This window comes from Triticum urartu, chromosome 5 (assembly GCF_003073215.2).
Source record: "Triticum urartu cultivar G1812 chromosome 5, Tu2.1, whole genome shotgun sequence".
Classification (NCBI taxonomy): Eukaryota; Viridiplantae; Streptophyta; class Magnoliopsida; order Poales; family Poaceae; genus Triticum; species Triticum urartu.
Window position 1 is genome coordinate 510,230,211 of NC_053026.1, and position 11,401 is coordinate 510,241,611.

An 11,401-nucleotide genomic window follows, 5' to 3' on the forward strand; every position below is an offset into this window, starting at 1 on the left:
TAACTAAAAAAGAAAACCCAAAAATATTTCACGTTCTTCTTTTGCTTGTTGGGAGCTTTCCCGTGTAAATAGTTTTATTTCTTTTCTTTTCTTTGGGGGTCGGTAGGAGAAGACCATAATTAAATTGTTGAAGTGGCTCTCATATGCATTATTGATGATTTAACCAAGAGCCCATATTGCCTTGTCTTCTCCTGTTTATTAAATGCTCGCAGATTCCAGCTTAGTCCAATGCACGTGCACTATTATTATTATCCACACCATTCGGTCGTGCAAGTGAAAGGCAATTATGATGATATATGATGGACTGACTGAGATGAGAGAAGCTGGAATGAACTCGAGCTCTTTTGTTTTTGTAAATATGATGAGTTCATCGTTCTTGATTCAGCTTGTTATGAATAAACATGTTTGCGATGACAATTAGAGATCATAGTTGCTTGTGCCATGGTTGATTAGCTATGCGTTATAATGGTTTACCTTGCGTGCCAACATGCTATTGAGATGGTTATGATGTGGTATCATGGGGTGGTATCCTCCTTTGAATGATTTAAGTGACTTGACTTGGCATATGTTCACGCATGTAGTTGAAACAAATCAACATAGCCTTCACGATATTTATGTTCATGGTGGATTATATCCTACTCATGCTTGCATCCAATGTTTATTAATTTTAATGCATGTACATGGCTGTTGTCGCTCTCTAGTTGGTCGCTTCCCAGTCTTTTGCTAGCCTTCACCTGTACTAAGTGGGAATACTGCATGTGCATCAAATGCCTTAAACCCCAAAGTTATTCCAGATGAGTCCACTATACCTTCCTATATGCAGTATCTACCTGCCGTTCCAAGTAAATTTGTATGTGCCAAAGTTACGTTGACAATGAAAGTATATAGCTCAAAATACAATTTATCTCTATTTCAAAACCGAGCTCTGGCACCTCTACAAATCCCTGCTTCCCTCTGCGAAGGGCCTATCCATTTACTTTTATGTTGAGTCATCACCCTCTTATTAAAAAGCACTAGCTGGAGAGCACAGCCGTCATTTGCATTCATCACTATTAATTTATATTGGGTATGACTATGATTGGATCTCTTTTACCATGAATTACAATGTCTAGTCAATCCTTGATCTTTAAAGGTGCTCTGCATTTATGTTTTGCGGTCTCAGAAAGGACTAGCGAGATACCATCTCGTTATATCATATTATGATTGTTTTGAGAAAGTGTTGTCATCCGAGATTTATTATTATGACTTGCTAGTTGATTACGCTATTGATATCAGTAATTATGAGACCTGAGAATTATTGCAAATGTGGTTAGTTATGATTTACGCTGAAAACTTGAATGCTGGCTTGACATAGTTACAATAACAAGAGCAAACAGAGTTTGTAAAAGTTTTCCTTTCTTTCTTTCAGTTTGTCAACTGAATTGCTTGAGGACAAGCAATGGTTTAAGCTTGGGGGAGTTGATACGTCTCCGTCGTATCTACTTTTCCAAACACTTTTGTGCTTGTTTTGGACTCTAACTTGTATGATTTGAATGGAACTAACCCGGACTGACGCTGTTTTCAGCAGAATTGCCATGATGTTGTTTTATGTGCAGAAAACAAATATTCTCGGAATGACCTGAAACTCCACGGAACATCTTAGAAAAACTAATAAAAAAATCCTCGCCAAAGATGAAGACCAGGGGGCCCACACCCTTCTCACGAGGGTGGGGGGCGCGCCCCCTACCTCGTGGGCCCCTTGGAAATCCTCGGACGCCAACTCCAACTCTATATATTTGCTTTCGGAGAGAAAAAAATCAGAGAGAAGAAATCATCGCGTTTTACGATACGGAGCCGCCGCCAAGCCCTAAAACCTCTCGGGAGGGCTGATCCGGAGTCCGTTCGGGGCTCCAGAGAGGGGGATTCGTCGCCGTCGTCATCATCAACCATCCTCCATCACCAATTTCATGATGCTCACCGCCGTGCGTGAGTAATTCCATCGTAGGCTTGCTGGACGGTGATGGGTTGGATGAGATTTATCATGTAATCGAGTTAGTTTTGTTAGGGTTTGATCCCTAGTATCCATTATGTTTTGAGATTGATGTTGCTATGACTTTCCTATGCTTAATGCTTGTCACTAGGGCCCGAGTGCCATGATTTCAGATCTGAACCTATTATGTTTTCATGAATATATGTGAGTTCTTGATCCTATCTTGCAAGTCTATAGTCACCTACTATGTGTTATGATCCGGCAACCCCGAAGTGACAATAATCAGGACCACTCCCGGTGATGACCATAGTTTGAGGAGTTCATGTATTCACTATGTGCTAATGCTTTTTTCCGGTTCTCTATTAAAAGGAGGCCTTAATATCCCTAAGTTTCCAATAGGACCCCACTGCCACGGGAGGGTAGGACAAAAGATGTCATGCAAGTTCTTTTCCATAAGCACGTATGACTATATACAGAATACATGCCTACATTACATTGATGAATTGGAGCTAGTTCTATGACACCCTATGTTATGACTGTTACATGATGAACCGCATCCGGCATAATTATCCATCACTGATCCGGTGCCTACGAGTTTTCCATATACTGGTTCTCGCTTATTTACTTTCCCGCTGCTACTGTTACAATCACTACAAAATACAAAAAACATTACTTTTGCTGTCTTTACTTTTGTTGCCGCTACCACCACTATCATATTACTTTGCTACTAAACACTATGCTGCAGATACTAAGTTTCCAGGTGTGGTTGAATTGACAACTCAGCTGCTAATACTTGAGAATATTCTTTGGCTCCCCTTGTGTCGAATCAATAAATTTGGGTTGAATAGTCTACCCTCGAAAGCTGTTGCGATCCCCTATACTTGTGGGTTATCACTCCTCTCAACTGGAAAAATAAGGATTAACTTGTCAATACGCTTTGGATTACTACCTATGGCATCATGTCCGCGGTCCATGTACGGACATAAAAAAAGACATCTGTGATGTCCGTTTAGGGGTAAGCATTGGAGACGCCCTTATGTTTTTAGGGTTGTACATGCTATATTTTTACTTGGTAGTTTTTTCAAAGTTATGAAAGTTATTTACGCCGTAGTTGGTTTGGTGTGTGAGGGAAACAATAGAGTGTTTTTATCTCTATTAGTCTGCATACCCCCCTGGTGGGCACGCTGCTCCATACCCTTAGCAGGAGGGCCACATATGGCCTCCGAATCGGCACGCCGATGAAGTGGTTGCGCCTCTGCCACGGCTTCGATGTCAGACATACTGCACTACCTTCGGAGAGGCAGAGGCGATGAGCCTCGCACCGGATCCAAGCCCATTTGGGCGGACGCTATGGATTCCCGCCGGATCGAGTAAGACTGTCGTCGTGCATTTTTCTCATGGCCGCGGCGGAGCGTAATGCGGACGACCATATCCTCCATTGGCTCGCATGGGATGAGCTCCCCATCCGCCCATCAGGTGACAGAAGACTCAGATCTGCTGGCCGCCATGCCGGAGAAAGCCAGAGATCGCTGCAAGGGAGCTTGGGGATGTAGTGGAGTGGCTAAAGTTTGGTCCGGGAAGCTGATAAGGATGGACATATATGGGATTGTATGGGCCAACATGGGCAAGATTGAATGTGGCGGACACTCCCGGTCCGTCCTAAAGTTGAGCTGAATATGTGGAATGCCTGTGAACCGAGGTGTTTGGTTCATGTATGAGACATCCATTTGGAATGGTTTTTTCTACTGATTAGTAATCGAGCCCTTTTGTTCACCCTGTTTGGGCCGGTCTGAGGATTCCGGCTGTGAATGTTCCTACCTCTATCTTCGTCGATGTTAGAATAAATCCGAGGCATACCGTCGATCATTCGAGGGCCAAGCAATTACATGAGCACGATGCGAGATTTGTTAACGAGGTTCAACGATATGGCTACATCCCCGGGGCTTGACTATGGGCACTCCTCCCCATAACACTGCTACAATACCGCACTCGGTCGCCCTGGACGCCGGCACATACCACCGGCTTCCCCTGCATTCCAATGCTATTATGTTGGCATATGTTACATCATGTGTCTACCCCCACTATATATGAGAGGCCTAGGATACAAGTGTCTGCTACGTCTTGAGCTTGCGCTGGTTTTCCCCGAAGAGGAAGGGACGATCAGCAGAGTAGCATAAGTATTTCCCTCAGTTTTTGAGAACCAAGGTATCAATCCAGTAGGAGGCCACGCTCAAGTCCCTTGTACCTGCACAAAACGATAGCTACTCGCAACCAACGTGATTAGGGGTTGTCAAGCCCTTCACGGTCACTTACGAGAGTGAGATCTGATAGATATAATATTTTTGGTATTTTTGGTATAAAGATGCAAAGTAAAGAGTAAAATCAAAGTAAAAAGGAAAACAAGATTATGAGAATAGACCCATGGGCCATAGGTTTCACTAGTGGCTTCTCTCAAGAGCATAAGTATTCTATGGTGGGTGAACAAATTACTATTGAGCAATTGATAGAATTGAGCATAATTATGAGAATATCTAGGCATGATCATGTATATAGGCATCACGTCCGTGACAAGTAGATCGAAACGATTCTGCATCTACTACTATTACTCCACTCATCGACCGCTATCCAGCATGCATCTAGAGTACTAAGTTAAAAATAGAGTAACACCTTAAGCAAGATGACATGATGTAGAGAGATAAATTCATGCAATATGAAATAAACCCCATCTTGTTATCCTCGATGGCAACGATGCAATACGTGCCTTGCTGCCCCTTCTGTCACTGGGTAAGGACACCGCAAGATCGAACCCTAAGCTAAACACTTCTCCCCTGGCAAGAACTACCAATCTAGTTGGCCAAACAAAACGGATAATTCCAAGAGACTTGCAAAGATAACCAATCATACATAAAAGAATTCAGAGAATATTCAAATATTATTCATAGATAGACTTGATCATAAACCCACAATTCATCGATCGCAACAAACACACCGCAAAAAGAAGATTACATCGAATAGATCTCCACAAGAGAGGGGGAGAACTTTGTATTGAGATTCAAAGAGAGAGAAGAAGCCATCTAGCTACTAACTATGAACCCAAAGGTCTGAGGTAAACTACTCACACTTCATCGGAGGGGCTAGGATGATGTAGAAGCCCTCCGTGATGACGACCCTCTTCCGGCGGAGCTCCGGAACAGGCCCCAAGATTGGATCTCGTGGATACAGAAAGTTGTGGCGATGGAATTAGGTTTTTGGCTCCTGTCCTGATCGTTTGGGGATACGTGTGTATATATAGGACGACGAAGTACGTCGGTGGAGCACCGAGGGGCCCACGAGGCAGGGGCACGCCCTAGGGGGGGGGGCGCCCCCACCCTCATGACCTCCTCTTTGATCCCTTGCAGTAGGGTCCAAGTCTCCTGGATCACGTTCGGTGAGAAAATCACGTTCCCGAAGATTTTATTCCGTTTGGACTCCATTTGATATTTTGTTTCTCCGAAACACTGAAATAGGCAAAAAACAACAATTCTGGGCTGGGCCTCCGGTTAATAGGTTAGTTGCAAAAATAATATAAAAGTGGAAAATAAAGCCCAATATAGTCCAAAACAGTAGATAATATAGCATGGAGCAATCAAAAATTATAGATACGTTGGAGACGTATCAGGCATCCCCAAGCTTAATTCCTGCTCGTCCTCGAGTAGGTAAATAATAAAAAGAGAATTTTTGATGCGGAGTGCTAATTGGCATAATTTCAATGCAAATCTTCTTAATTGTGGTATGAATATTCAGATTCGAAAGATTCAAGACAAAAGTTTATATTGACATAAAAAATAATAATACTTCAAGCATACTAACAAAGCAATTATGTCTTCTCAAAATAACATGGCCAAAGAAAGTTATCCCTACAAAATCATATAGTCTGGCTATGCTCCATCTTCCCCACACAAAGTATTTAAATCATGCACAACCCCGATGACAAGCCGAGCAATTTTTTCATACTCTAACTTTTTCAAAACTAGGAGTATCAATGGGCTATGGAGATGCCCATCAATAGATATCAATGTGAGTGAGTAGGGATTGCCATGCAACGGATGACTACAACATGACCCCTACTATAGCAACGCCTCTTTCTGTATCTAAATGTCCATATATGAGTTGCTAGGGTCTTTACCAACGGTTTGGGATGCGTAGCCTTATCCAGTGTTGCTAGCGCATAATACAACGCTTATACTATCGTTGGTAAAAGGGTCCGTTGCAAGAGAACAACAGATAAAATGGACTTTTACAACAATTTTATATGTTGGTGCCTGATGTACATGAATCCAAATCCCATTGCTTGTGAACGGAGAATTTCCAACGTTTCAAGTGTTGGTACATACATACTGCGAATAATAATATTATATGTATATGTATATGTATTGCTAGCAATTAAATTAATACTCCATGTAAAGGCGATAATTATGTATTTTAAGTGAAGGAAAAACAAGACAATATACTCACAAGAGAAAAAAACCCATATATTAGATCAGAACTGTTGGATTACAATAGTGGACATTACAGGAGGAACATCATCCAAATGTGATGCATAATCTAACAATTTTCTTGACAGTGGAACTTAAACTGAAAATCTCCATCTTAATTGAGGAACAACATCCGACAGGAACGACATCCCTACAACATAACTAAAACTAAAAGCATGCATGCATGCATCATCATCATGAAACAGATCATTGACATCATCATCATCATTGCAGTATAGTCACCACGCTCCCATATGCTCTTCGATTTATCTTTTCAATCTACAAACAAGAACGCAAATATGAGTTATTAACACACAATACCTTGACATGATGCAAGTAGTAATAGAGGCAAATATTAGTCACATACAAAGGTTGAAGGCCATGCAATCTTTTACTTTTATGCATTACCAAGAGTATTGCAGTTTTTGCAACTTCATACCAAATTTTCAGTTTGCACTCGTGCCATATCGACATGCACCACCCAGAATTCATTTCTAATTTCAGGACCATCAATTTTAAATTTAGGATCAGAACTTACTATTATATCTAGAGCTACGCCCTTGTTATGATTTTTCGGGCTCTTCAAGAATACTTTAGTTCCTGCCTGTTAGAGAAAATAAAAGTTGCCATATGAGAAGACAGAAACAAACCAGGGGAACATATGAAATGAATTCGAGCACAACCGATAGTTCATTAGCATCCATCCAACTCAACGAACCACTTCGAGCACTCTTACTGCATGCATTAGCACCTTATGTTGTTTTTGCGGTCTGGACAACAGACTGATAGAAAAGAAGTAATAAATAACTAAACAAGCCAGCACTATAGTTTGAACAAAATTTGTATGTGATTATAAAAAGATACCAGCTTGTTTGCAACAGAAGTTTTTTCTCCCTGACATGGACTAACATTCTTGTTCTCAACAGCATTCCAATAGCAAGACGACGTGTAGATACATAACCATTGGAGCAACATATTTTGAACATATTGTATATGGTAATGGAAATATACCTTATGTGTAGCAGAATATATTTCCCTTTGCCGTGCACTGAAATTCTTGTCCATTACATATCTGCTGCAACATGACAATGACCAAAAGTTTAAACAAATTATGTGAAAGACAATATTCTGTGGTCCTACTCGACCTTATGATAGTATCCCCACAGACGCGAAGACGACTAATTCAGATTTCAGCTCAAACAATCATATTTTGAAGTAATTTCTACCCCTACAATCAACAAAAATAAGTCTGACCACATTTATTCCTTATCTAATCAAAATAGCAACTCATTCAGTACTGGGTAGGTACTAGGAATACATCAAGCTATTCCTATTTCATAGTGAAAATTATGAACTAAGACACGAAACCGTTACTCTAAAATGTAAATTTGCAAGGGTCCATTATTTTGTTCGTCGGGTGTATAAGAAAAATAGCAAGTAACAAAAGGAGACTCCATATACCAGTTCTTTCGATGACCCGATGTTTTTTAGTTTTTTTTTTCTATGCTGGTAACATTGCTATGTGTTTTCAGAGGGGGGGGGCACATGTTCAGCTATAACACTATCCACGGATAGTAAGAGGATCATAAGCTCAAGGACACCCAAGTTCATTCTCTTTGGTGTTAAGGAGGTTTCGTTCATGCACAAGCATTATAGCTAGGCTGATGAGATGTTATTTTCAAGATGGAATCGTGAGGAGATCCCATGGGCCAAGGCCGAGTGTGTTGACTATACATGTGTTTTCACTATTGTGCACATGGTTGTTCACTAATATTTATTTTGAGAACAAGTGTGTCGTTTTGTAGACTGAACTTGTAGTTGTGCTTCTGAAGATGATGCTCTAATATTCATAATAAAAGTAACATTTTATTAGGGCCTCACTAGTCGACAAGATACTTAGTGCAACTTGTCCATAGGTACGACCAAGATAACACTTCTAGCCACTCCATCGTTCATTTTCTACAAATGACACCCCCGCCAGATTACAGTATGATAGCAATAAGAAAATAACAAGGTCACCAACGTCTACACACACACGAAGAAAGAAAGAAACTATGCTAGATGTTCAATCGCAAAATGTTAGGCAAGAACTGACCCAGCTGTACTACCCAATTAGAACAGGATAGTCAGAATTGAGTTCCATAAAAGAAAGTCTATGAAGAAATTGAACTCACCAAGGTAGTAATGGTGCAGAACTACATTGAAATATTGCATGCGTCCACACACCTGAAACCTTAACAATTACTAGAGGCCTGTTCAGAGGGACTCCACTCCACAACTCCACTCCCGGAGCTGGTGGAGCAGCAGTTAAAAATGCGGAGTTGGGAAAGAGGTGCTCCGCAGCTCCTTAGATTTCATGGAGCCGCAGGATTACCGAACGGCTCCTAGATTCAAGACGCCTCTTATGTTTAGTAAACCTACGAACACCAAAACAAACAGGCGTCAGGGCATTATAATAAATAAAACCTAAAAAGCTAATCTCAATCAAATAGGGAAGGTGTAACATTATAGAATAAGAATCAGAAACAACCCCCTCTATCTGAAGGCCCCCAAAATTCTAAATCGATAACAGAGGACAACTGTCAAACACTTGGTGCGCACTATCAAATTCACACAAGAGAAGAGTAATTAGAAAGCATAGAAGGGCTAGATGTGAACCTAGGGGGAAGGAGGCAAAATCGTCAAGTCGTACTAGTATTTACCTTGTGTTTCTATGAATCGAGGCTAGGGACTGATCTGCTTTCCGTCCCAGTTGCTGAACGAGACATGCCTCTTGTGCACTGAACCTCAATGAATCGGTGGGGTGAGCTACGAGGTTCAGGAGGGAGGGCAGGCCATGATCGATGTCCTCAAGATAGGGCTCCTACCAGACTAGGAAGGAACGGTATTGATATGGGGGAGGGGGAGGTTTCCGATTTTGATGGCACAGTTACCTCCTCGCGATACCTGATTTTGGTCTGCATTCTTGATTCGTATGACAGGTGGGGCCATGGTAATCAAGCGCGTAAATTGACCAAAATTAGTCGCTATTGGCGGGGGAGAATGGAGGGAAAGGAAACATTTTGGTACAAAATCAGAAAAGAATACGAGTAAAAAATTTAAGCGAAAAAATTTATAATTTTTGTTATTATCACATCTGGTCTTTGACACACACATGTACATATATTTATGCTAAACACAATGTGCTTCTTCTATGTTTATAAAAATTAGTGCTAGATGGGTGAAGTAATATTGATTTTTGTTGCTCAAACCGGGCTTGATTGGCCGCGACCTGCCGCTCGCAGCGTTTCTACTCGACTTCCTTCGTCGTCGCGCGCAGGGCACCGTCGGCGGCGCATAGTGACTAGGACAAGTCGGTCATGACCAATTGGTCGTCGAGGTGGCACCGGCGCCGCGCGTACATCTTCACTGGTGGTCTTCAACTGGTAGATGGTATAGGCCTCCGCCAGCGCGGCGTTTGCGAGGACCAGTCTGGCGCAACATCTAACATTGCGAACACAGCACAGTGATGGGCATTTCCCCGCATCACGAAACTCGGCCGCCGTTAGAGAATTGCAGCGACATTCTCCCACCATCGCGTCTGAGCTAAGGCACGAGGTGCCCGTGTGCGTTCGTGAGCTCCACATATGGATCCAGCTTCACAGCGACCGAGCATCGTTAGGACGACACTTAGTGATGACGCGGGGAAGGCAGTGGCGAGGGCGGCACCGAATTGTGGTCACGGAGGGAGCTGAAACTGTCACTGAAAGTCCTCGTCCATTGCGGCAGCCTCGGCGAGGAGGGGTGACTGTTACTGCTCTTGGTCATCCAAGGAGAGCACGACCTCCTTCTTTGATGGCAGAGGAGAACGATGGGACAAAAGACCACGCGCGGCGGCGCCACGATCTGGAGAAAGATCCCTCCGCCAGCACCAAGAACAATCCGGAAGAGCCTGAGTAGCCTATCTTGCTAGTCCAGGAAAGGATCGGATTGGATCCTACGGTTGTGCAGAGAGGAGCAAAGATGACATAAAGATGGGGTTGGTCGACGCCGGAGCCCTAGATTGATGCTGCTTCAATGCGGCATGGCGGTCGGAGCATGCTTCTCGGTCGTCGTGCCCTCATTGAAGCGGTACCGCCCTCCTGTCCTATCTGGTGACTCCGACCCGCATCAAGGCCGTCGAATCGCGTCCATTCTGGAGTGTCTGGCCGACATCGATACGCGGGCGCAGTTCCTAAAGCGGGTCGCGTGGGAGAGTGTTTTGTTGGAACTGCGTACATTAGCATGAGTCCGGACTCCCGCAAACCTCCCCCAGCTTTGGTTCCGGTTCGAGGGAATTCTGGATCGCGGACTTAATTGTATATGTGTGTTTTAATACCTTTAATATATTATAATAACAAATATAAAATCATTCTGATTTTCTGTCATGCCTCATTATTTTGCGACCTCCTAATATGTCCCTACCGCTAAAAAAATTATGCCTACAATTCATAGTCCAATGCTCCTTAATTTTGCTCTTTTATTTCAATTTATGCCTACTGCAAAAAAATTCTATTTATGCCCGGGGTATGAAATTTTGTCCTAGAGCGGCGCGGGAGAGTGTTCTGGTGGGACTACGTACATTAGCACGAGTTCGGACGCCCGCAAACCTCCCCCAACTTTGGTTCTGGTTCGAGGGAATTTTGCCTCACGGACTTAATTGTATATGTGCGTTTCAATATCTTATTTTCTGTCATGCCACATTATTTTGTGACCTTGTAATATTTCCCTACTGCTAAAAAAATATTCCTCCAATTCATAGTCCAACGCTGCTTAATTTTGCTTTTTATTTCAATTTATTCCTGATGCGAAAAAAATAATGCCTGCGATATGAAATTTTGTCGGAAAACAACCAAGCAGAAGTTCGAACTTGGCCCTACTAGAATGGACGCAACGAATC